This window comes from Tyto alba, unplaced genomic scaffold (genome assembly GCF_018691265.1).
Source record: "Tyto alba isolate M040663 unplaced genomic scaffold, T.alba_DEE_v4.0 Super-Scaffold_44, whole genome shotgun sequence".
NCBI lineage: Eukaryota > Metazoa > Chordata > Aves > Strigiformes > Tytonidae > Tyto > Tyto alba.
This window is the reverse complement of record NW_024881320.1, coordinates 1655717-1681933: the sequence shown is the minus strand read 5'-3', so window position 1 is coordinate 1681933 and position 26217 is coordinate 1655717. Positions and strand designations below refer to the sequence as shown.

At 46.4% G+C, this 26217-nt stretch overlaps 1 protein-coding gene across 1 annotated transcript in view; it reads left to right on the top strand.

The window, feature by feature from the left end:
- The first annotated feature begins 7462 nt into the window (after positions 1 to 7462).
- KIAA1671 (KIAA1671 ortholog) overlaps positions 7463 to 26217 on the top strand; it is an 87350-nt gene continuing 68595 nt past the window's right edge. Inside the window, exon 1 of the mRNA XM_032995006.2 lies at positions 7463 to 7833. The gene's annotated coding sequence lies outside the window, so the exon portion shown is untranslated. The remainder of the gene's footprint in view (positions 7834 to 26217) is intronic.

Genomic DNA, 26217 nt, shown 5'->3' with positions numbered 1-26217 from the left:
AGCCCCCCCTGGTTCCTGCCGGCGTGACCTGCTGCACTGTGGGCATCCCAGCACCCGGGGCTGCAGCCTGCTCCGCTTGCTCCCCGGCCCAGTGCCACGGCTGAGGGGATGGGGAAGCGCGGGGACAGGCCAGCACACGATCTGCCACAGCCCAGTGCTGCTCCGGGGCTGGGGAGACACAGCCCGGCACCGGGAACCTGCAGCCTTCTGCCCCGAGCTCCCCATCACTGTCCTGCCTCAAACCCAGCTCCGCACGCACCCGGTCCCATTCGCGGAGAGCGGCTTTGCTCTGCAGAGCCAAGGGCTGGGTCTCGGGGTCCCCCGGGGAGGAGCACGCACCACAGGATCCCCAGCAGCCAGAGGGATGCTGTTAAAACTGTGGTTTTTTTGAGGGGATTTGTGTTTTCTCATCACTCCCAGCTTTCAGAGCCCTCCTTTGCTCTTGTCCTCGCCCAGGGACCCTGCTGTGACCTCGCCTCCTTTTTGCACTTCTGGCCCTGTTGCTTGTTTTGATCTGCTCCGTGCTCCTTGCTCTCCCCGATTGCATTTCTTGGCCTTCGTGGTCCAGGCAGCGCGTGGTTTTGCTCCTGACCCTGTCCCTCCCCAGGCAGACGCTGCCTGCAGCCGGGCAGTGACACCTCCGTGCCTCTACTGTGCTCAGCCTGCTCGCGCCGGCACCTCCATCCTTCCTCTTGCAGCGTGGGGGAATTTAAACTGATGACTGGTAAGGTGAAACAGAGCACTGAGAGAGGAGGAAAAAGGCTGCCAATGGCTGGGCTGGATCCTGGCTGCTGCACAAAGAAGTGAATTGCACCCAGGAGAGATGGCCGAGGGCCCTGGGGCAACCCAGAGCCGGGACGTGGCGGTGAGTTTTCATATCAGCGTGTGATCCTCCGCTGACACAGACAGGGTGTCTAAAATGACCTTGGACTTGATCTCATTAACTTGCCTTGATATTTCCTGGATCTATCTCTAGGCCTTTAAACTGGTGGAGATACGACAGGCTGCGGCGCTTTCCTCGCTGCAGGTAAGCGGGTAACAGGAGTGACAAGTTTTTCATTAAAATATGCACGGAGGGTGAGAGGAGAGCGGGGAGACGAGCCGCCCGTGGGTCCCTGCCTGTGCTCGGGGCTGGCGCCTATCATCCCCGTGGACTCCAGAAGGTCTTCGGGTGCTCCTGGGGGGCTTCCAGCTCTGCCCAGGGAGGGTGTCGTGCGTGGGAGCGGGGAGGGAACAAACCCTGACCCTGGGAGTGGTGGGTGCCATCAGCCACTTAATGAAGTGGCACTTGCCGGTCCCTGCGCTCACACCGGGGAGGCAGAACAGGTTTGCATCAGCCTGAATGTCGTGTTTTAAACAGCACCGACCAAGTTGAAATGCATTTCTAAAAATGGGATAGGACTGAAAGCAAGATTGGATGGTAGCTCCAGATTCCTGCCTCTACGTACTTATGAGAAGAGGCTTAATTAAATAAAACCTGGTATTTAATTAATCCTTAATATGTTTGCTTCTTGGGGCATGTTTGCCCTAATGGCACAGCACCAGTTTTTAGTGCAGCCTAATTGATTGCCAGGGAGCTCACAGTTAAGAACTTCAAAAGAGTGATGAAGACACTCCCCAAAGACGCACAGTTTGCAAAATGTCAGGGTGGGATTCAACCAGCCCTTGCAAATGTGTTAATTACCTGATATTAATTGACAGTCTAATCACCAGAGGCCAGGCCCCCAACGTGCAAGAGCAGAAATGCCCTGCATTCACAGTGCGGAGAGACTGGCAGAAATCCTGCTATTTAGATGGAGGAAAGTAAATGATCCTAAAAGTGAATTTCATTAATTTTTAACTCGGGATACTTGCTCACAAAAGCAGATATCCTGAGGTTGTGCTTTGAAGTGCGCTTATGTACAGGCACTGACGTTTCCATCAGAACTGCCACCTCCGTGCAGCGGAGGAGACGACAGCCTGGATGGTGGCAGCTCTATCTGCTGCTGGAAGAAAACCTGTTCCCCACGGTCTGCACTGGTAAGCCTGGCCTGGCAGTTGCTAAGCCCAGCAGCTTGTCCTATTGCACCCTCCCCACACGGCACCGGTGCAGCCTCGGCTGTGGCCGCAGCGGCCGGGACGGACCAAGGTTGTTTATAGCACGTTGTTAACATGCAGGAACGAACATGTTAAATCTCAGCACAAAGTGCTGAACATCTACTCATCTACTCATAAGGTCTGCTCTGTCCTGTTACTCAGTCTAAACATCTACTCATAAGGTCTGCTCTGTCCTGTTAACACCCCTGGCTACATCTGCCTTGTCACGGTGGTCTGACACATATTTCAGAGATGCCTTTTTTCGAAGGAAAAGAAAGCCAGTATACAAAGGCTCACCCACAACCGGGTGTAGAAATACCTGGGCAAATCCTTTGGAGGGTCCCATTTTGCACCAGTACAGCACAGTTTGCCCAGGCACCACTAACTGCACTGGTACGAACTGTGCAGAGACCCTCGGCCCCGACCCTGCCCGGCAGCCCCCCGAGCTCTTCGCGATAGGGACGGGCTGCGCCAGCCCGGGACTCGGAGTCTCCTTTCCCTTGATTTGTGCGCGGGGGCTGTGACGGAGCGATCAGTGCTGTGGTGTGCCCGACGAGCTGTGGATGTACCTACCGCGCAGCCAGGAAAATCCAGCTCAGAGACAGGAGACAAAAGAGCAGGGATGTGTTAAGGCGTTTCTTAAGCACAGGGAAGTAGAGAGCTTTTTCCTGGAGCAGTTTGCAGAAAGCAAAAGCATTTCTGCAGCACCTCTAGCAGCTGCATTAGAACAACATGTAAGCGCTCACAATATTTACTAGGAAGCTCTCAACTATGACAATGCACAGTGAGCTTCTGTGCTGGTTTAGACAGAAGTGTATTTTCCAAGTAGCTTCCAGGATTTCAGTGAGGTTGGGTGGGAGCAAGATGCTGTCGTCACTGCGAGGGGCTTGGGGTTTGGCGCAGGGTCTCTGGTTTAGCGACTGAGCTGGCTGTTGGGTGGGCAAGTTTATTTGAGCTTTTCTTAGTTCAGCAAGTGGAACACAGAGACTCGCCTTTATCACTTGGACTAACAATGTGTTGTTGTTGGCTGAGTTACAGGAGCGCGAGCTGAAATCTGAGTCACTCTTCTGCTTGGGAAAACAAAAACAGACTCCCAGGAAATCTGCTTTCCTTTGTTCTCCCCACAGTCCCCCCACGTCTGACCATGTGCCGCTCGCTGATAGCGCAGGGCGAGCCTCTGACTGGGATGGCTGCCCTGTCCTCGCCCAAACCAGCCGAGGCAAAACCGCCAGAGATTATATAATTGGCAAAAATTCCACACCCACTGAATTTTCACTCTGATGCAATCAAACCTCCACGACAGTGCAATCTAACAAATCCTTCCTACTGAAGAGCATTATACATACAGATTTGATGCTCAATTATCCTTGTTTTTTTTGTCAGGGATTTCTGACCACCTCTGCCTTGCTGAATTTCTCCTTTCTGCAGAAGTATTTTGTGGATACTGCAGGTCTAATGCTGCAGGGACCGTGCACTCATCGGAGGGGTGATGCCTTTTCCAGGCCTGCAGCCAGGGCTGCTCAGCACCCCGGCAGAGCTCAGCCTTCGCAGGGGCACAGATGATGGTCAAAACAAGCCGGCTGACATTGGACTGTGTGTTTTACAGACTCTTCCTTTTAAATCAGGACTCTCTCTCCCACCTTCCTTCTCCCAGCCTGGCTCCCCTTTAAATCAGCAGTCAAACTTGGGGGCGGGAGAGGAAGCAAGGGGGGTCCCGTGGCCAGTGGGGCTTTTATCGGGAGGGCTGTGACCTCTGTGGTGCTCCAAGCCGGGCACTTGCTGCTCTCTGAGTAGCTCTGCACTGATTTTCATGGTGGATGAACATGGGGAGGTGGGAAAGGAGCTTTTAAGGACCCCTGCTGTGGTGGTGATGGGGAGAAGGAGGATTTTCTGCTTTCCTTTTTGCAGATTGTCTGTAGTTGGCAGTGGAGCACCTTCCTGCAGTACTTAATGGCCAAGATGTGCAGGGAGCTCTTGGCTGGTTCCTCCTGGGGCCTCATCCTGACCCTTCACCGATCCTTTGGGCTTTCATGGGAGCACTTACTTCGTGGAGGGTTGAAGACAGGACACTGAAATGCTTCACTGCTTAGAGCCAGAGCATTTCAAACCCGAGTGGGCCTGAGAAGAGCAGATGCTTGTTCCCCAGATCCAGATGAAGTGTTTTCTGCATACATCCCCACCTCTTCGTAACAGGAGCAACTTGCTCAGCGGGAAGAGACGGAGATTGTTAATGGCTGTAGCAGAGGAGGGAATCTTGCCATCGCACCCAGTGAAGTCGGGCAGAGCTGCTGCTATGAAGCAGCCGTGGTGTTCTCCTGGGATCTCCCCACCGGCCCCTCTGGCCTGCGCTCAGGTTCACAGGAGCGCAGCGCAGCAGTTTGGCAGTTGCTCCGTGTGGCATATGCAATTAACCCATTTCTCCACTATAGGGCACTGACAGACTATGCGAGAGGAACCAGCTCACCCGAGCAGAGCAGCCTTGCTGATAGGTGCAACATTTGCTGTTATTCACTGTTTTGTGCGATTCTTTAATTCTGAAAAGGTCCCACCTGCCCTGGAAGTTAATTGTATGGCAGAAAGGAGAAACAGTGGTATTACCCATCTGAGGAGCACAGTTACTGGTAAACTGGTGCATCAGCCCGGCAGAGCCTTTTGCTGGTTTGATGGCAAAGTCAGGGGCCTGTAATTTTTTTCCGAGTACAAGGACTCCTTTACTGTGTATTGCTTGCATATCATCGCACTGACAGTTCTGGTGAAATCATAAACCAAAGGTTCAAAGCTCAAATGTCTGCGTGAGATGGGTCTGGCAGTGTCTGCTTGCTGCTGCCATCCACACCGCAGGGTGGAATTACAGCTCTAATTCATATACATGGGGTGATAGAACAGGACTCTGCATTTAACTCTGCCCCTAGATTGCGGTTAAACTAGTCCAACACTTGCTGATAAACACAGTGGGAGAAAGGTTCATGCAGGGTCTTGGAGCATGGGGGGAGGAAGGCTTCCTGGAGCCAGGGCTGTGCGCCACGCATTCGGTCCTGTGCTTGCCGAAGGGAGCAGCAGCGGTGGGGTGGCAGTGGGGTGGCGGTGGGGTGGTTCTCTGGTGCCAGAGCTGGGGTGCCAGGGCTGAGCGTGGAGGCTGGTGGGGTACCCAGCTCCCCACAGCCGCACTGCAGGTCCCACGGCTCCCTGCACTGTGCTGGACCCGCGCTACGGCCGTTCCCTTTCCCACACGGTCGGGACGTCCCCAGGGCAAGAGGGGCTGAGTGGGGGTGAGGATACGGCCCCTCCAGCTTTACACGGGAGGCTCGTCGAGACCAGGCCTGCTCCGCGCCACTGCATCTACCCTGCAGCTCTGCAATCCCACAGGTGCAGCTGCTGCTTCTGGCCTGCCGGGGCTTGAAGCATCGAGAGTTTTTGTGGCTACTTTGAAGCTCCCAGGTCTCGTCACCGCGGGCGTTTGCAAAGGCACATGCTGAGGTTCCTCCTCAGACAGTGGGAAACGAGGCAGCAGCTTCTTGGGAACGCGGCTTGCTCTTCTTGAAGTTGTCCATTTGAATGCAGCCTCCCAGAGGCTATGGAGCCTCCAGAGCCTGGCTTGGCCAGTTCTCTCATCTCAGGCTGTGTCGCCACATCTAGGTGTTTCTGCAGAGGGTGCTGCCATTAGAGTGGCTCCTGAATAACTGAGCAGACGACTTAATTGTTTCACATTACTTGCTGAAAGCCCCATGCACTAGAGCAGGGGTTCCCAAGCCATGGGTGAAATAAGAACCACTTCAAAGAGGTGTAAGAAGCAGGAACACCCTCTTTGCAGAGGCATGATGTGAGCCATGGATCCCTCTCTTCCATAGGGGCAGGGACTGGGCGCCAGCAACAGACTGAGCTGCAGGGTGGGTGCTGGCACCGAGGGGACGGCTGCCAGGCTGCCGGGGAGGGGTGCTGGGGGGGGGATAAGTGGAGAAGGGGATGGGTTCTGCCTCGGTTTCTGGAAAAGAGAAAGGCAAATGAGTCAGGGAATTGGGATCCCTTTGTGTTTGCATGTGTGGTGAATATAAAAGGATTGCTAAGGTGGGGAAAACACATCCTGATTTGGGAGCGAGGGGCATCTGTGGGAAAGGGATCTTAATTTAAATGGGATGTGAGCCTATACAGTGAGGGTGGGGACAGAGGAGGCGAGGCACGCTCGCTTATTCCCGTAGCTGTTGCAGAGCTGGATGCTTTTGTTGCTGAAACCCCTCCCCTGGCCCCCCTCCATGCATCTGCCGAGGGGCAGCTCCTGTGCACCCGCACAGCCAAGGCACGCCAAGAAACATCACCACCTGCCTGCAGTTCGGGAATGGGTCACAAAGAGATCGGTCAGCTCGAATTGCTCAGGACCCCCGACGTCTGCAGAAGGGGCGAAATTTGAATTGGGTCCCTCGAGGGCCGGTTAATGGCAGATTAGTAAATTCCCCGCTGACGGCAGGGACACGGGATGTGCTGCCTGACCTCTCGAGGTCCTGCTAAGGGCTGGGATGAGGGCGCGGGGATGCCTTCCCTTCCTCGTCCCGCAGCACTGGCCCTCCCGGCCCCTCGCTGCCGTGCCCGCCATCAGCCGGGCCCTCCTTCCTCTCCGGGCTCTGCCCGCCCGCCTTGAGTCATGAGCCTCCGCGCCGGCCCTGCCTCACAAGGCGACTTTGGACTCCTCTGTCACGCGAAACCACACCTTTTGTAATGCCGAAAAGCAGCATTTGGAGCGTTTGAATTGCTAGAACTGTGGCACGGCCTTGGAGACGGCGGAGGGGCCACCGAGGTGCCTGCAGGCACGTTGAGGGAGTCAGGCACCATTCCCCAGGAGGGCTGAGGAGAAATGCTTCACAATCTGAGGAGAAGTTCCACCTTCTGAGGAAATGTGCTTGCTGAAACGGGCTCCTATGCCTCCCAGGCTGCCATCTGAGTGCCCTGGAAGGGCTGTGGCTTTACAGAGCAGGGAGGCTCTCAGAGTCTCTCTCCGCAGCCCGACACAGAGGGCCAGAGCCATGGCGGCTGGAAGCTCATGCAGAAAGGCAACCCCTGCCCTGGGAGCCACCCACCCAGCGCCTGCCCGGGGAGGGCGAGAGGCCGCGGGAGGTTGGGCGAAAGGGCAGGGCGGTTGTGCTGTCCTTGGGGAAGGAGGAAGGGCAGCGGCGCGGCGCTCATCGGGGAGCTCTCCCTCAAGGGGAAATGGGCCGGGGCCGGGACGCGAACCCGCGCCTTGAGCGCCCTGGGAGCAGGTGGCTGGGGGGGGTGGGGCGGGAGGCGGGGGCGGAGCCACCTACCGCGCGCGCGCCGGCCCCGCCCATCCCGGCGGGTCGCCATGGCAACAGCAGGCGCTTCCCGCCGGGCCGGGCTGCGCGCGCGCCGCCGCCGCCGCCGGTTCCTCGGCGCCGGGACGAAGGGGCCGGCAAAGGGCCCGGTGGCCTCCGTGGCCCGGGGAGGCGGCGGGACCGGGGCGGGACACCCCGGCGCCTCTCCTCCCTCACCCTTCGCCTCCGCCCTTCCCGCTGCCCGCCGGCAGCCCCTCGCCCCGGGGGAGCGCGGAGGGGCGGCTCCGCGGCTCCGTCCCGCCCCGCTCCGCCCCCGGGTGGGGGTGTCCGGCCGTGCCCGGCCGCCGATCACCTCAGCCGGGCAGGCCGCTGGGCTCCGCCGCGCTCAAACTTTAGTTAGCAACTTGGCTGTTGCGGCGGAGCCAGCGCCGTCCCGCGTCGGTTTCTCTGAGGGACGAGCCGGCGCCCCGTCAGGGTAAGTGCTGGCGGCGGGTCGTCGGTGAGGGGCACGGAACCGCGCTGGTGGCGGCGGGACAAAGGCGGCCCGGTGAGGCGGATCCGGTTCACTTCCCACCCCCCCCCCCCCCCCACCCGCCGAGGGGAGCGGCGCCCCCCCGGCCCCGCCGCCTTCCCCCGGGCCGGCTCTGAGGGCTTCGCCGCGGGGGGTAGGGGGGCGGCCCGGGGCGGTGCTGCCCGCGCTGCTCCAGGTTCCTCGGCGGGGGGGGGGGACACACACACGAAACACGCACACCCCCCCCCAGACAGACAGCCGGACAGACCCACGGAGATCCAGGGGGGCAAACGGCGCGGGATCTGTGGGGGTGGTGCCGGGGTCGGGGCGCTGCTGGTTTTTCACTGCGTCAGAGCCAAGGGCGAGGGGAGAAGTTGGGTCCTCGAGTGTGTGTGTGTGTTCCGAGTTAAAAAGAAAAAAAGCCCCTCGTGTTTTTAATTGTCCGCGTGCGGTGATCGCTGGTTCCGTGCTGATTTTGATGGCTCATGGGTATAATGTTCTGCTGGCGAGCACTGCAGATTAGAGCCTTATTTTGTAATCCAAGATGACTTTTGTAAACGCTGCAATTATCTGTTCCCCTCTGGATTAGTGATGATAATGTGTTTGGCATTCTTAACCGTATAAATAAAGATGCCCCCCCCCCCCCCCCCCCCCCCCCCCTCCTCTTCCCCCGAAGAGTTTACAGCCGTGCCGACTACTACTCGGGTAAGAGCAGTTTGCAGGAGCGACCCGGGCATTTCACAAGTGCGGTGTGTGACTCTCCTATGCCTTGGACTTTAGGAGCTGTATCTGCTTTCCAGAGTTAGTTTTAAGTACCAGTTTAAGGTCATCATGCTGCTGCTTTTTAATCGCGGATGCACATAACTTTGCTTGTTGGCATATCGGCCCATGCATGTGTGTATGTTTTTATTTTAGAAGCATGTCTGACGTTTGGGTGGGCAGATTTGTATTTGCTCTCTTGTGTTATGCAACTCATCTGTCTATTTTTCTTCCTAACTCCGAATGCAAGTGATTTATGTGTGGTTGGAGGGATGTGGAGTTCTGCTTATGGGTGGAAATAGCTGATTCAGTTCCCTGAATTTGCATGGAGCTCTGTGCTTGGATTTGGGAGGGAGCAAAACTGGGATTCTGAAAGCATGAAGCTAATCTGTGAAATCACTTTATTTCCTGTGGTATTGTGTTGGAGCCATGTAAAAAGCTTTGCCTCCCTCTGTCTGTTTGCAGCATTGTTACTGCTCTTGCGTTTCTCCTGTCTGAAGGTGGGAGATTAATCTTATGGGTTCAGGTATTGACTTGACTTCTATTTCTGTGGCGTAATCCATGTGATTTTGATTTGTGTGTGAGGAATGGGATTAAGGGAAATCGCACTTGGCAGATGGCGGAGCTCTGCTATACCATTACGAGATACCGTAACCTTTTATTATACCTACAGATTTGATTCTCTAGAATTTAATAATATAATTCTATTTAAGATAAAGTATTGCTCACGATGAAATACTGGTACTGCATTCAAGGAATTGCAGCGTATAGCAATTGATATTTTGTCAAAACTGATGCTTTATTCCTCTGTGGTAATTGCAGGCAATTTTCATGGTAGGCTGAAGAGGTAAACTATGTTTCCAGGGTAACTGTGAAGTTGTTTAGCTGCTTCAGAGGTACTTTTTGCCAGAATGGAAGGTTGTTGGTATTTTCCTTTCCTTGTCTCCCTTCCATAAATTAGAAGTCTTTGCATCTTTTTAATGACAACATGAAAATATTTTTTTTCCCCTTGTTTTCTTGTGACATTTTTAGGGTATGGCAGGGAAACATACAATGTATGGCAGAAATGCTAATAAGGTTGCCTGGCAGCTTAATCCAAGTAAAGACTTTTTAAAAAAAGTCTTTCAAGAATTTATAGACTTTTTTTTGGTAATATTGTCTTCACTGTATGCTATGCCTTTTCTGTAAAAATTGTCAAGAATATTTATTAGCAAGTAAACATAAAAAGCCTTTTTACTTTAGAATAATGAAAAAGGTAGGAATTCTATTTAAATGGAAGATGTAGCCTGTATAAGTGTATGGTTTCTTGAAAATACACTTGTAAACTTTAGTCTGTTCTCCTTCAGGCGATGTTCTAAACTAATTGTAAGCGAAAAGTTTCTTTTCCAATATATAGAAGACAGAACAAAGTGACTCCAGAGTGTCACAGTATGGCAAGTCCCTAAAAGAAGTAAAAATCTAGGACTGTTTTCTAATTCAAATACCCACACTTGTCATTTTTTTACTATCTCATTTTATATATGGTAGTAAATGACGTGTCACCAATCCAAGGTTTGTGCTCACGCTGCAGTTCCAGAGGCTTCCTGTCTTATGGCTGGAGGAGAAAGGGCAGAGTACCTGTCTATGTTTCTCTTGACCTGGGCTCTTAACTGACTAGATACCAATGTATTGGGAAAATGTTAATGTCTGATGATAAAACAATTTATTACCTCTGGTCTTTGCCATACCGAGAGATATGTGTAGTGATGACTGTGGGTTTTTTTAAATACCGTTTCTAACCATGTGTAGTGGTGACGCTGTGGATGCTAATTGAGCCCCCTGTGTGTCTGCAGACTCCTCTGACAGTAGTAGTATGCTTCCTGGATGCCTGATCTCTCCCAAAGGGGGTGGAAAAAAAAATCAGTTATGACTTGAAAATAGATTTTATTGAAAGAAAGAATTTCAGACTCTAAGGACTGTGTCTGAAAAGTTTGCCAGCCCTTACTGCTCTATGGACTGAATGTAAAATGTAGACCACGTGTGGAAGAAGCCAGTCCTGACCAGCAGGTCCCAGGTAGAAGGTAGATGGAGGGCTCAGATATTCCACCTCCTGTGATTCTTTGCATGGTGCTGTGATTTTCCTTGGGTGTTGACCTGGACTCTGCTCCATTCAGTACTTCTGTTTCTTTGGCTACTAGATAATTCTGAAACCAGTCCTGTCACCTCCCTTCTCTTTCACACATGCTTGGTTACTGTAAAGTATAAAATGAGCTTGCTCTCCTAGGTGAAGAACGCGTTGCTGCCTTCGCTGCCTAGTCCTTTCCCTAGGATTAGCCTTTGATCTTTGGTCATGGAGCTTTCTCTCTTCTGCTAGGTTTTCCAGGTATCATCAGAATCAAGTCGATAGAACTCCTAGTGATTGTTCCTTCTGTCTTCGAGTTTTTAAATAGTGGTAAGAAAATTTCCTATAGTGTTGAAAATTTCAGTATAGCTGTGCTTGTGGGGAATACTCTGCACATCAGGGATGCAGGACTTGGGGTCATATTTGAGAGGATTACTCTGAACGTGTCAGTTAGGGACAACAGTACACCTGTAGCTGCGGAGAACTAACTCTCTCATACCTTTGGCTGCTCACGTGTTTAAAAATTGTACTGGTTTCTTACTGAGGAGTCTCATATATCAAGATTTTTCTCTAAGGCTTGGTATGTTTTATTGAATTGATGTTCTATAGAAATTGGTGACTTGGTGCTGCTCACTACCCAGGGGAAGTTTCCTTTGGCAAATGGGTTTGTCATGCTGAGTTGTGTGCTGTGTAGTTATTTTAAAATGTGACTACTAAAAGGGGTGTGTGTGTGTGCATCTCTTAATGCAAATTTTGAATGTTCTGCATCCAGTTACATGTAATGTCACTGTTCCTTTCTTATTTTCAAGCTATTTCTTATAGGATGTTTTCCTGCATGAGGATGTGAATATTGCTAGTTGAAAGTCTTTCTTTCACAGCTTGGTAAATTTACATGATGCGGTTGGTTGTAGTGAGGAATTAAAAGTCTTTGCTTTTCTGCTAATTTATGTTATTAATTTATTTCTTAACGCAGGTGCAGCCTTTTGGGGATCCTTGTTTGATTCTTAAGTAGCAGGCAGCTTTTGGGAGGAAAGTACATCTATTCAATACTTTAAAGAGACGTTCATGGAATAGGAGATCACGCTGCATTCAGTGGGCTGTTTGTAAAAGCGAGACTGAAGTAAACTGCTTAATCCTGCAAGCCCAGGCATGAAGCTTGCAGTGATGCTGTGAGCACAGTCTGTATCACTTCTTTGTGTTTGATGCACGGGGGTGACTAGAACCTGAGAATGTTGCAATGTTTTAGGTGTGTTTTTTGTTTTGTATGTAGGAAGCACCCAAAGATGACATGGAAAAAGCCACAAACTTTTTGCTTTTGCCTCAGAAATCTATTTAAATGAAGACACCCTGGTTACAGTAGTAGCCTTTGCAGTGTAAACTGCTGCATGGTTGTCTTGAGTTTGCAGCCAGAGACTGGAATAATAGTGTCAGGAGAGCTGTGGAATTCCCTCCTCAGCAAACTAGTCTTGAATCCTAATGACAACCTTCTGAAAGACCACAGTCCTGGTAGATTTTACAGTTCAACTGGAAGACATCATGCTTGATAAACTCTGGATGCACCTGTCCTGTGCAGTTGAGGGTGCAGGTTTTCCCTAGAAATGCACAGGAATGTGCTGTTGGCTTGCCCACATACGTGCTTCCAGTGAGCTGTGACTGTAAGGAGCCCGTTCTGAGGAGATATTCTACTTGCTGGATTCAAAGAGGTGGAAGAAGATGTCTGCTTTCTTTTCCTTGATTGACTTTCAGTAAGTTTGAAGGGCATACATAAACTTTTGTCTGAACTCTCAGGCCTTTCTTTTGAAGCCGTGTTCTACTAATACTTAAAAAACCCCCCAAAATCAAAGGTAGCAAATTGAAATCATAGCAAGTCAATTACTGTTTGCCTTGAGTGGGCTTCTGTGGGTGAAGCAGTTTTATGCACAGTGAACATCCAATATCTCAGGTTTTGTTAAGTGGCAGGAAAAACAAATTCTTAAGAAAAACTGGGTATTGAGTTTTGGCAAAACATGCTAAATTTAGTATGATGGCTATTCTGTCTTTTTGCAGCTATTGGTTAAAAAAATTAGTAATGTTTCCCTTTTTTCTCATGACCGGCTAATATGATCTGATCAGACAGGGGTGTGTAGATCTGCTGGATGGTGATTTTCCTCAGGCCTAGGTTTAAATAATCTAGACTCTTAAAAGACATATACTACTGTAAACAACTTAATCTTTAGATTATTTTCTCAGATCAAGGTGGCTTATTTTCTTGCTTACCACTGTCTCTGGTTTGTTCTGGAAATATGTAATGCTGGAACTTCTGCAGACAAGAAAGCCTTCCAAACTGAGGTTACTTTTTCAATGCATCTGTATAAATAAGGGATTGTTAATACATATTTTTACAGTTCCTGAATACCTTACAATTATGTTGAAACAATTGGACTCGAATTTCCTTTTTATATTCTTCATCTCCACAAAACACTCTTGAGGAGGGGAAATTAATTTTTTTTTTTTTAGGCTTCTGTGATTACAGTGATGCAATTTGAGCAGTCTGGGACTGCAGAGGATTATCATCTGCAACATTGCTTGTTTTTGTTTTGAGTCATGTCCCATGGACGTGCACTTAAACATTGGGGGGGCGGAAATCTGGTCTCCTTTAAAGCCACTTACAGAGCCCTTCGTTAGAAATTCTTATCAGAATTAAGTGCCAAAACTTTCACTTTTGGGCTGCAATAAAGCTGTTGCATGCCTGAAAGAAGATAAGTGTTGGTCTTGGAGTAGTGTGAGAACTGAAAGCTGCTTACTGTTGTAGTAATTATGAGTCAGGATGGTCATTAGCCTGCTGTAACAAGTAGAAAAAGATAACCAAACCTTCAGCAATTGAATTGTTATCTGCACAGTTTTCACTTAGAGGGAATAAGCGTGCGTGTGTGTTCCAGCAGTTTCTTCAGAGAGCATATGTATGCAGCATATAAACGGCTCTAGTTTTGGTGTAATTTTTATTTGTCTTATTTTACAGAATTAGCATGAGCGTTCATGTGGGGTGGTAGGACATTGAAGTCTTTTTTTTTTTTTTCCGGGTCAAAATACCCTTTTAATGTGGTTGGGGGCTGGGGAGGGAATTGCCATGAGCCGAGTGGCCTGTTAACTCCTGCTACAGGCGTGACCCAGTTACAGTTCGGCAGCCAAGGCTGCAGAGCTCGGGCATGGCTGGGAAGCATGTGCGCTGCGCGCGGGGCCAGCCCAGGAATAGACAACTCGAACCTCGCTGCAGAAGCAGCACTTGGATGTAAATAAGATGGATGGCAAAAATAGAAGAAAAAGAAATTGGCTGCATTTTGTTGTTTAAATCCGAAACACATAGGTTTGGCACATTGGAGAAGAGGAGGTGAAGAAGTGAAGATGCTAATACTTTCTTTTGTTAGTTTTTTCCAATTCTAGTAGTTAAAAACAATTTTACCCTTCACAGTTCCTAAGGGTAAAAGACTGACAGTATTTTAGTGAAATGCATGAGAATATGAGTATTTGTGTGTGCTTTTGCTGATGCAAACAATGTTATTGCTGTACATATCAGCCCCTTTTGTTTATATTTTCATAGTAACTGTTTTTTCTGGTTTTAGTATTAGTTACATACATGCTTTCTGTGCCTTTCAACAAGTGATGTTAATAAATGTGAAGTTCTAAAACTTGTTATTCCTATTGTAAAACTAGGATGATCTTTATTTTACAGTGTTGATGAGAATTTGAAAAAAACATAAATAGAAATGGAATTTAAGTTTGTCTTTTTATTCTGTCCTTTTAATGAGCTCAGACTTCATCTCGGATTAAGTCTGGCTGCTTCTTCAATTCAGCCATAATATCAGTAATTCTTGGTAGGGAGTGAGTTGTGCCAAAATTTAAGAGGGATGTTTATCTGCTGCAAGTATGTTCAACCATACAAGGCTTTCGATGGACAAAGTTGTCTCATCCACAAGGAAAGCATTCTGCCCAGCAAAGCCATGATACATTTTAAACAGGGTTGGAATTTTTGGCCACTGTAATTGCATTTGATATTTTATGAGAACACTCAGAATTCTTCATTGAACAAAATGAGCCCAGATGCCTTTCTAAAATGGGCATTTATGTTGCGGTCGTGCAGCTCAGCCGGTTTGTTCCTTTACTTAGAGACCTTACAAGAAATGTCATTTTTATTATTTGTTGTCAAACAGTGCTCTTATTGTATTGGCACTATTAAATGTCAGATATTGGTATAATCTGCCCTTAGAATGTTTTAAGCCACGTGATGGTTGCAGACTTATCTAAATATCCTCCTATTCTTGCAGTAAGCATGTACAAATGATACAGGGGTTTTCCTTTGCATGTTTAAACTGTACAGTAAGTTATGTCCAAGAAAATATATAGCTTGATTTATGCAAATAATACTAAGTATTTCTAAAACACATTTGAATTTATGTATGTTGTAATTCTTACTAGTTGTCATAATGTTCAGTTTATGTTCTCCACAAAATGAATTTTTTTTTTTTTCTAATCACTGCGGCTCTCTGTGGTTACTGTTTGCGAAGGAGAGATTAAATGAATTGATTTGATTACAGTAGAGTTTCTAGTACCACTTCAGGTCTTTTGTTACTCTCCTAAATACAATTTTACCTAGTAGGAAAGAGATGCTCACTGTTGCTACATGGCTCTGTGAGCCTGCAGGAGAGGTTTCTGTGTGTCTGACCTATTCTTACTTAACTTGACAGGGCAAGAGATGTTTTCTTTACTTCTTCCTTAAAATAGTTGAATCACAGTACACATAGGAAAGACTCACCAATAGTTACAGATCAGCATTTCAAGAAGGTCAGGGAAACTGGTTTCTGCATGGTGAGCATTATGCTAATTCAGTTGTTAAACATATTGGAATTGCGCTTCCTTTTGCTTTTGCAGCGCTTGCAGATTCCATCGGAGCCTTTGCTCTGCGCTTGGAGCACAGAGGGTTAGTTTTGGACAGGGAGAAGCTTTCTTGTATGCTGTACTGCAATCGCATGCAAAAAACATGTTTGCAGATCTCATTTTGAATCGAGTTCTTTACATGAAATGATCGCTTAAATAGTGTCAGTGTCATGTTGCTGCTTATGCATGAAGATGAAATCTAAGGAGGTGATACCATGATGGAGAGGTCGAAGCCTTGTTTAAGATGAAATACATATTTTCCTCTCCTGAAGGCACTTTATAGTGGGATAAAAGGCTAGGGTAGACTTGCAGCTGTAATGATTGAATTAATTGTTTATGTGTGTGCAAAAATGAAATGAGTGTGTGTGTTGAAGCAGATGTGTAACTTCGGCCTCCTTACTGACACCTCTTATAAACAATACTAAGCCTTTTCTCTCCTATTTGGTCTTGAATACTGGGAATGTGTGTTAGTATTGTTTCCTAACCAGCATGTGTAGTATCTTTAGAGATTATTTGTGATGTGTTAAAGTGTATGTGATATACATGTAAAGTAACAATCACACAGTGTCATGTTTGTTGATATTGGACTGTTGCACACAATGTAAAAGGTAGTTAATTTTGAATCCAGTTTTTTTTTGTACTGTAGATGTATGGTTGACTAAGATGGTTTTTCTGTAATCTTGGTTCTGTAAAGAGCAGGTTGGTATCTTTTTCAAATTGTCTCTAAAAGTCTTGTATTAGCTCCACTGAGGGTTTTCTTTTTTGTTTGTTTTTGTTTTTTGAAACTTAACATCTCTAATTCCAGATTAGTAAACTTTCAGAATGCTGCCTTTATAGATGCTGAAAATGGTTACTTTGAGATTAAAAACTTTGCCATGTTTTCTGCTCAGCTTGGCTCTAGAAATGATTGTTCTCTGATGTTTGTTGTGTCCTCTCTAATGGCACTGTAAAATTTAACTTGGATGAATTAGAAGCATCATTACACCTCGGCACAGTTGGAACCTTCCCACGAGTTCTTGGGGCAGGGCGACTTCTTTTCTGTCTGCCTCCTGCTCAGGGCTGCCGTAGTCTCAATTTTTCTTTAAAACTTTTATAAGTTGTGGTCTGCTCCATTTTCTGCTTATGCTGGCTCCTTCAGATACTGCGAGGCAGCTTCATTCTGGAGATCTGCATCTCAGCATCCTGTTAATTACACTGGTTCCACCAGGACTCGTTGCTGATGGGAGTGAGTGGAAAAAGCCTCTGAATATGGGAGGAGCACCTCAACCCAGCGTGTTGAGAACATCTTCAGGAGTGGGGAGAAGGTGGTAACGAAGCAGATGGCAGGTCAGCACCTGGAGAGCCTCAGAACAGTGAACAGCACATGTTGGAAGGCAAAGGAGGCTGTTTGGCTGTGGGGCAGCTGCTTCCTTGGCTGCTCCTGCCTGGGGGGGTCAGTCTCAGTCCCTGGCATTGCTTTGGGTGGGGTGGCCACTGCCAGTGATCGATGGGCTCTGGCTGTGGAGCTGTTTGACATGTTTGAGCCCAGGGGTGATAACTGCAAATGAATTGGAGAGAGTGTCGATACCTGGACTTGTCTTCAAAGAGTAACTAGAGAATGTGCTGTTGGCCAGATTCAGTGGTTCTGCTCTCGATTACATCTGGAGATTGTACTGGAGAGGAGGCTGGAGTGTGAAACTTGTTGAGGCATGAGTGTATATTTTAAACTCCATAATTAACAGAAAGTTGCTTGTAACTATTTAACTAATATTGGCTTTAAACCAATATGCAAGACAGTGTTTATGATAAGTTGGACTGGCTTTTGTTAGGCATCAAAATCCATAGAGTTTGCCATTTTGCTGCAAAACAAACAGGCCACTCACTGCCTGAACATTGGGCAGTTTTGATCAGGTAGATCTCTCCTCCTATCCTGTATGTCTGTTTTTTGTTTAGCCTTAATTTTTATCACTTTGGCTCTTGAACCTGAAGACTTATGGGGAGGGGGGGCTCGGGTTGATCAGTGCGATTCCTGGGTAGAGTTTGTGTCCTGTAGGTCAGTTGTATTTTTGGTCCATGGTATGCTGGTTGGTTCGTATGTGATGAAACAAAAGAAAATCACCCAGTTGTCTTTACTGAGCAGGCATGTGGTCTCTTGTTGGCTCGTCAAGTCTCTAAACTATAGATTACTGGAAACTGAGAAGAAATTATATATTGTCACTTAGGAAGCATCCCCCACTGGCTGCTGTCTCGTGAAAAGTGCTGGGATGTGTGGATCTTTGATTTCACTTGCCAAATTTGCCACTGACTTGAGGAAGCCAATTATATGTTTGGCCTTAACATTCAGCTCCTTGGACTGGCATGGTTCCTGCTTTGTAAATTATTTGATTCAGCTGGGGTTCTTCCTGCAGAAACTGGATCCTGTGTTGGTTATCCTGTTGTTTTCATGACAGCCTTGTGTCACTATTTGAATTTGCAGATCTGCAACAAAAAGGTCAGTGAGGGATTCAGCTCAGCAGATTTCCCAGTAGCTGCAGGACTTACTGAGCCTCTTGAAGTTGGTGAAAGTGTCTCGTACCTTTAGAGGCATCCAGCAGTATTAACAGTGAAGCTAAACCCAGGATCAGTTATGCTTTACTGTGTGGCTTTCTGGGGGCAGGAATGGGCCAAGATGGGGAGCTGGGAGGACTCAGTATATTCTGGTTTGATTTTTGGATCAGATTGCAGTCAAAGGAGCCTTCTTTGTAATAACTTTAGAAAGATGATGTTTCTAAGTTCACTGTGAGATCATTCTCAGGTTACTAAAATGCTATTAAGATCCTGTCTTTGGATATGCCCTGAGAAATGCGGATCAGGCGCTGGGGCTGCTGTAACGCCGGTGTGAGTGTGGCTCAGTGGGGGTGATTTGAGGGAAGCTTCTTGGGCTGGACGCTCTCAGGCAAGTGAGTGCTCTATGCCCAGCTTCTCAGGTCTAGATGAGCTGTTGGGAACATATCTGTGATCTTTTGTTCTTGCTAACTTTTGTGAGCTCCAAAATATACATGTGTCAGCTATTCATTGTTATCCTGACTTAAAATGTAGATGATCTCTACACTGTACCAGGTATTCTTTGACAGTGTCTGCAATTAAAAAAAAAAAAAGTGTTTTATGTTACTCTTAATTTTGATGCGTTAGAGTGGTTCTGTGGCTTCTGTGCTTAAAACTTAGCAGAAGGTTTAAAAAACCCCACTGTTCACTTGTAGGTAAAAATGCACTTGTATGCTAAATTTTGTGAATGTTCTTTAATCAGCCACTTGTGCTTTCCTTTACCTCCCTTCCGTGCCCCTGCTAGCACAGTGTGCCGGACGTGGGGGTGTCTTCCACACAAGTGTTTGTTCACAGCAGGCACCTCCAGGTTCCCAGTGCCTCCACGGTTTGGATTTCAGTGCTGGTTTTTTTTATACTTCTGTTATATTTTTTTTTTTTTACTTCCACTTCTGGCCCCCTCAATAAAAATGTTAACATTTTAAGTGTCTGACCTCTTGCCTTTCAATTAACAGGCAATTTTCCTTTTCTGTGCTTTCTCAAGCATATAGGGAGATGAAGGGGGATTGTTTTGTAGTCATAAAATTTCTAGATAGTGTGTTGAATGATAATTCATGAGAGGCCTTGATTTCTCTGAATAACATCTTGTTTCTGAAGAACAAGGTAGTACACAATGGCTAATGTGCATGTGCAGGCTTTGTGCTGTCAGAGTTCTTGGCTTAAACATGCTTTTGTTCAGAAACAGGAAGAAATGTAGTGTCACTGCTTTGATTCCTCATAGTCAATACAGACCTCCCTGGTGCTCTGTTCAATTAGTACCACTTTTGGAGGAAGAAGAAACTCTTGTAGATTGCTGAAAAAGATAACCTGCTAGCAGGTAACAAAAGAAACATACATATAAATTAGTAAACCCAGCCAGTGGTTCCAAAATTGGTATTGCATTGGTGGGAGGAAAAAGCTTTAAGACTATTTCCTGCATATGTGAAAAGCTAGATGTGACCACTGGAGGAAAAATGGGAGCCTTATCTTCAAGGTAGCAGCAGTAGCTCCTCTGGCACATGAAACATTCTTGACATAGCAGCTTTTTTATGGGTATGCAGCTTGGGGCAGATTGATGCCTGACAGGAGGCAGCACCCTGCTGCAGTAACATATCCTACCCAAATTAATGCTGTGTTGAGTGTACAAGGAAGAGATCAAAGAGCTGTCTGAAAATTGTTAACAACCCGAGAGGCAAAAAGATTAATTTCAAAGTATGTAATTGTTTTGTAGAGCACAGGATGACATAAGGGATTTTGGCCCAGAGAATGATAAAGGCCACCAAGTATTTTGCTTTTATAACAAAATTTCATTTGACTCAAAATAGATCCACCCGTCTCTGGCTAGTTTAGTAATTTTTTCAGTATTTATGGGATGTGAGTGGAAATTGTAAATCCGATGGTCATGTCCATTTGAGTTAGAATGCATTTTAATGGCTCCATCTGTATACTAAAAGGCATAACCTGAGTAAAATTAATCCAGTTTAAGATTGTTAATAATTGGCTTGTTCAAAATGGAGTCGTCTTTTATGTAAATCATTGAATTGCTGCAATAGGAGTAAGAGCTTGGGCAAAGGAGGATTTTTATCAGATAACCTTGCCTGCATCATACGTAGTGCTGGGTAAAACAGCTGAGACAGGTATTCTCTGTGCTGTGTGGTGTTGGCCTACCAGAACCGGCACTGAAGTTGGATTTTCAATGTGGTCAGGCCATTGCTGAGCTCACCGAAAAACTTCCCCAGGGGTTGATGCCAATGACATGCAAACCCAAGTCCAATTTCAGTTCTACTATTTCCTCCATTTTGCCTTAAATATTTTTGGGCTACAGGGACCATGCATTAAAAAAGGGTCAGTCATTAAAATCTCCTCTGAATGCACAGGTCCGAGAGGCGTGTTGGGATCTGCTGCTGCTGGCGCCCAAAAGGAAGCCTGTCAGCGAAGCCGGGGTTTGTCTTGGCAGTGCCAGTCAGCCCTGTGCCTGCAGACCCCGGGGCTCGGGATGGAGATGCTTCCCCCTTTCTAGGCAATTCAGTGTTATGTGTACTGCCGTAGCTGTTACTGTGAGCTGTTAGGAATGTTAGGAATGTCATTAGTCAAAATTTGCTAGATAGTGCCTAAGGCTCTTTTTTTTTTTTTTTTTTTAAATTATTAAATGTTTGTACCCAGCACACTTAGGGCATCCTATGGTAATTCTTAGCTGAACCTTGGAGAAGCAAAGCTTGATGCAAGGCGTTGTTTTAGTGTCAGTGCTAGGCATCCCTGCTGGCAGTGCCTTTGAAAGCTGCTCTGTGGGACCACCTGCCTTGGGATGCGAATGGGGGGGAAGTGAGATCGAGTTGGGGTGGTTATTAATGCTAACTCTGTCCATCCATTGTCATGGTGTTTGTCTTTTCCAACGGTAACAGATACCAGTATTGTTCACTTCAGGTACTGCTATGGTGGAGCTTTGTGGCAAGCTTGATGTTTAAGACAAAGTTTGCTACAGCTTAAAGGAGCAGGCTTAGAAATTGTTCACGTGTTCATGGAATAGGATAATCTATTTCTGGGAATCATCTGGTCCAAGCCCCTGTTTAGAGCAGGGCCAGTTTGGGGTGTTTTTCTCCCTTTATGCTGCAGGTTCATTTCTAGAGTAGTGCCCGGGACAAATATTTTGGGCTTGAGTATAGTTGCTTGTTGACCAAGCTGGACTACATGCTTCTGATATGACTAATGCAAATATTTGAAAGGTACAGTGGTGGACTGAATGGAGAAATTGCTGCTAGACAATATTGGCTGTCTGTATTGAAAGAAAATGTGTCGTTAGCAGCAAAATCCAAAGCTGTTGAACACAGAGCTTTTTAGTGTATGATTTCGTATATGTAGGCCAGGTTGGACGGGGCTTTGAGCAACCTGGTCTAGTGGAAGGTGTCCTTGCCCATGGCAGGGGGTTGGGATTAGGTGATCTTTGAGGTCCCTTCCAACCCAAACCAACCTATGACTATTTTAAAGAAAGCAAGTGGAAAATCAGCCACTGAAGACACCAAATTGAATAGCTGTAAGAGCTGAAACAGAACATAAATGTTTGTAACAATACATGACAACAGGCTTCTCCTTAGCTAGATGGAAGCTTAGAAGCAGCATAATCTATTACAGCATCTTTGCTCTAAGTATTTTGCTGTAGATGGCACCTCTTGTTTTTGTGAATAAGTCTTTTACTAGTGATTGTGCAGCTTCAGAATCTCTTTCAACACAAGTACAGGTATAAAACTAATACGGTGTAAATTCTTTCTTTTTGCAGAAGCAAAGGAACCTTAAGGCTTAGACCACAAATACAGGTGTTAGTCGCCTCTGTATGCGTGTGGGACTGGGGCTGTGGTGGTTACACAGCTTCGTCCGGCCCTGAGCAAGCACTGGCCTGTACGTGGGTCTCTGCACCTCGGCTTTATTGTGTAGAGGGATGATGTTCTCCCCACTGCTCGACAGGTCTGGCTCTGCTCTGCCTTGTGAGCAAGCTGTTTTCCCCAAAGACATATTCCCAGGGTCTGTTAGTAGTTGCTCTTTAATAATTGTTGGCAATGGCTGTATAGTAGCCTGAGACATCTGGCTTTGAACCTTCATGGTGAGGACAAATATTGAGGATTAAAACAGGAGAAAAGCTGTCTTCCTAATGGAAACCATGCAGTTTAGCTTTGCCCAGGTGTTCTGTCTTGGAGAAGATGCATATGTGTACACACACACACAAATACATACACGTATAATTTTTAATCTGTCATGGTTCTTTTTGCTTTTCTACCCATCACTCTGTTTTCTTTGTCCTCCATTTTATGGGTTCAGGTTTTCTCCAGATGATTAAACTGTTGAAGTGATCTCCTAGTGTGTTGAAGATAGTGCTCCAAGGCAAGTAGTCTCAGTCTTTTAAAAGTCTTGATGAAACTACTTTGTTCTTTTCTCCATATGGCAATACCTTAATCCATTTTTCAGCAATCAGATGAAATTTTAAAAGACATAGCATTTATAAATCAGTGCTGGTGATTTCAACTCAATCGCAGAACAACATGAGCTGGTTATATTTTATGAAGGTGGTTTACAGTGTCAGGCCACAAATGTATTTTCCAGCACTGGAAATTCTGTTAGAATTTGAAGAAGATGATCAGAGGATTATGGGCTTTGTCCTTTCTTGCAGTCCCTTCTGACACAAAAGCACCTGCCACACACAAAGACAAGCAGGAAATGTCTTCTCACATCATGCTATTTCTGTAATATAGTGACCTTCAGAAGCTCAGTTTATCTGAAATGATCTGTTCCCTCTGATTCTTTCCTGGGTGCAGAGGGTGATGTGCCAGGTTTATTTTGGAAAGCTTCATAGCCTTTGCTTACAAGCAATAGTTCTGTGAAGACACTTGCCTATTTTTGTAACGAGTAGGTGGATTTTTTTTAATGAAACAAAGCCCACAGATGAGTTTCACTCGATGCTTTGACTTGCATGTGGCTCCAGGTCAGAAGCAGACCCTTCTCTCATGAGTGATGGGAGTGTTGTTACTGGCTTTGCTTGTTCCCATACTGGCTGGGAAGCTTAGCAAGGTGTTTCACTGCAGGGATTTTCCCAGGGGGTATTTTAACTTTGCATTTGCTCCATGGAGTAAATAGTTTCAATGTCAGTGACAATGTAGTTTTCACCAGTGTTTTGGGAGGAAACTGTCCCAGTAATATTGTTGCTGCTTAGAATGCATTTGCATCAGCTGGTAGCTCAAGGCAGGCAGTGCAATGAGCGAAACAGAAAATCCTGTGGTGATATCTGTGTCCTGTCATCTCTGAGATTGGAGACAGTTGTTCTTCGTCTTGCCTTACTGCCAAGAGGATGAGAAGTGCGCACAAGGACAGTAAATATTTCCAGGTGTGGGTGGTCTCTAAGCATCTTTTACTTTTGAAATGTGGTACTGAACATGGTATTCTGTAGGGGAGTATCAAATGGAAGCGTGCCAAAGGGTTTTTTCAGTCCTGTATTTCTATCTGTGCTGCCGACAGCTGGCTCATCCATCTCTTTACTCTCCTTCAGCCGTGCATTTGGTGTGCCTGCCAAATCGGAGCACTCACGCTCAAAGCTGGAGCCTCTAGAGGAAATGCAGCCCTGCCGTGCCTCTGTGGGCTGCAGCTAGAAAGGGGCGGTCGGAAGTGCCGCCTGCTCGAGGTCAGAGGGATCAGTAGCTACTTGATGTATTTCTGAAACAATAATGAACCAAATTTCACCTCTTCTAAAGCAAGGTCATGGAGACCATACACTCCAAGGAGATATAAATAAAATACAATGTGATTAATTTCATCATATTTGTGATGTAAAGTATGAGTATGAAAAAGACATAGCCAAGGATTTAACCCTGTTCCTTTATAATCTGTGCAGAAAAATTATTCTAATCAAAATTTATTTTAAATACAGTTAAAGGCGAAGTTAAGCTTCTTGCAATAAGATGACCATGTTGTTCCTACAAATTAACTAGGAGGAAGTTTTGTTATGATTCTGAAAAGGTCTGAGGAGAAATTTGCCAGATTGCAAATTAAAGTATCCACCCTCTGCTGTGTCAGGGCTGTAACCCTGGTGACCTTTGGGAGCTGCTGATGAAATAGAGCTCCACCTGAAACAACTGAACATCTTCCTGTAAGAGCCTTAGTTTGACTTATTTTTTTCAGTTCCATAGTCAATTTTTCTTGCTTGTAGCCAAAAATGATCATTAATATTTCATCTGGCATGCAATGCAGTTGTTTCTGGAATGTCTTTTTTTTTTTTTTTTTTTTTTTACGCTAAACTGCATATAATGGGGGGAAGTTATTTGTGGGTGAAATGCATTTACGAGGATGAAGCCTAAAAGAATATTAGAAGGAGTTGAAGCTGACCACAAAACCAAATGTGTGATGGCATAAGCAAACAAAACAGCGCTTTCTGTGGCTTGCTGGGAATACTGACCTTCTGCACAAAGACACTTTTAGCCAGACTTCAGCCTTACCTGGTAATTCGTGTTGTTCTTGCTGAATGTCATCCTCCATTGGCAGAAATCAAGATTTTGCTTTTGTTCTTTATTTCAACTGCCAAAAGAATTTCTGAGAATACCCACCCAGTAATGAGCCGAGTGGAATCCCTCATGCAGAATGCTAGCTGGAAATAAAAGATGACTCACTCAGGAGGGTGAGGATGCACAGCATCTGGTACCAAAAAAGTGATGATTCACCAACATTTCAAAGCATTTTTCTTTTGGTTACGGTTTGTTCTAGCTCAGTCTCGTGAGGCTTTCAAAACAAATTAGACCCTCTGTGAAACTTGGAATGGAAAAGAGTTTACTCTGAAACTGCCAATGAGAGGGTTGTGGAGAATGAAATTATGGAAGCGTGAGATGTAATGAGGTATTTGTACAGGTCAGAGGAAATGCCTAACGTGCTCTTTCGGTCTGTGCTTTTGGTGGATCTCTCTTGAGGAGAACCTACCGGTAATGATATATGAACAGGAAAAAACCTAAGCAAGAGTCTGGTTTTGACAAAGTTTATCTTGACAGAGAAGTCTTCGCCCTTGTCTGTAGAATGGTGGTAATTGCCTCGAAAGGTCAGAGTATGGAAACCTTTGGAGGTCTTTTCAGAGCTGAAACCCCTGAAAATGGGTAACTGATAATAAATGTGATGGCCATGCAGGGTAAAGTACGGTTGCAGCTGATGTTTGGAGTGATCTCTTTTTGCTGGGAAGAATCACAGATCTTCCTTTAAAACCATCTGGCTTTACAGAGGAGAAGAGCGTTTTGCTGGGCAGGAGGGGGTGGTGGGCGTTGTGTCCCTCGGCGCTGCGTGACCGAAGCTGGGCTGCGTCAGGGGGAAGAGCAGCAGAACAAGCAGGCTGATAGCCCAGAACCAAACTGGACCTTCTTAAAGGCTGAAATTCTGAAACTCTGTTTTAGAAAGAACTGGAAGCAAACCCCTGGTTCCAGGTCTGTTCCACCTCGCTGCCTCTTCTTTCTGAGCAGAGTGCAGACACGCTACTGGACAGACAAGGACCAGGGATGTTGCTTGCTAGTGGTGACTGATTTTTTGATAGATTAACCCTGTTTGGTTACTTTTTATGCAACATGAAAACTCTATCGGACTGACAGCTGCGGAAGCAGATGATTGCACACAATTTTTTTTCACAAGTCATTCCCTCCAGACTGATCTTTTTTTCACAAATTCAAGGAAATTTGGAGGATGACTCCCCCTGCCCCACAGCTGCCACAGGGCGTTCCATCTCTGTTATGGACAGTTGCATTTTGCTGTTGAAACCTACTTTAACATAAATTAATGTGTTTTCCTTCGTGCTTGTCTTAATTGATTGTCCTGCAATCAAGACTGTAATCTTCGATTTATGCTGTTCATTACATGGACATGCCAGTGTATTTAACATCAAATTTTTGGTTTGCTATGGATGTTACTGCCTCTGTGGGGCTATTTTGAATTACTGAAGCTACTTGCTTGTAGTGCTTTATAATTTGTTACCCTTTTAACTACATTACCTTTGTTACATCGATATTAAAATATAAGGTGTAAAGCTT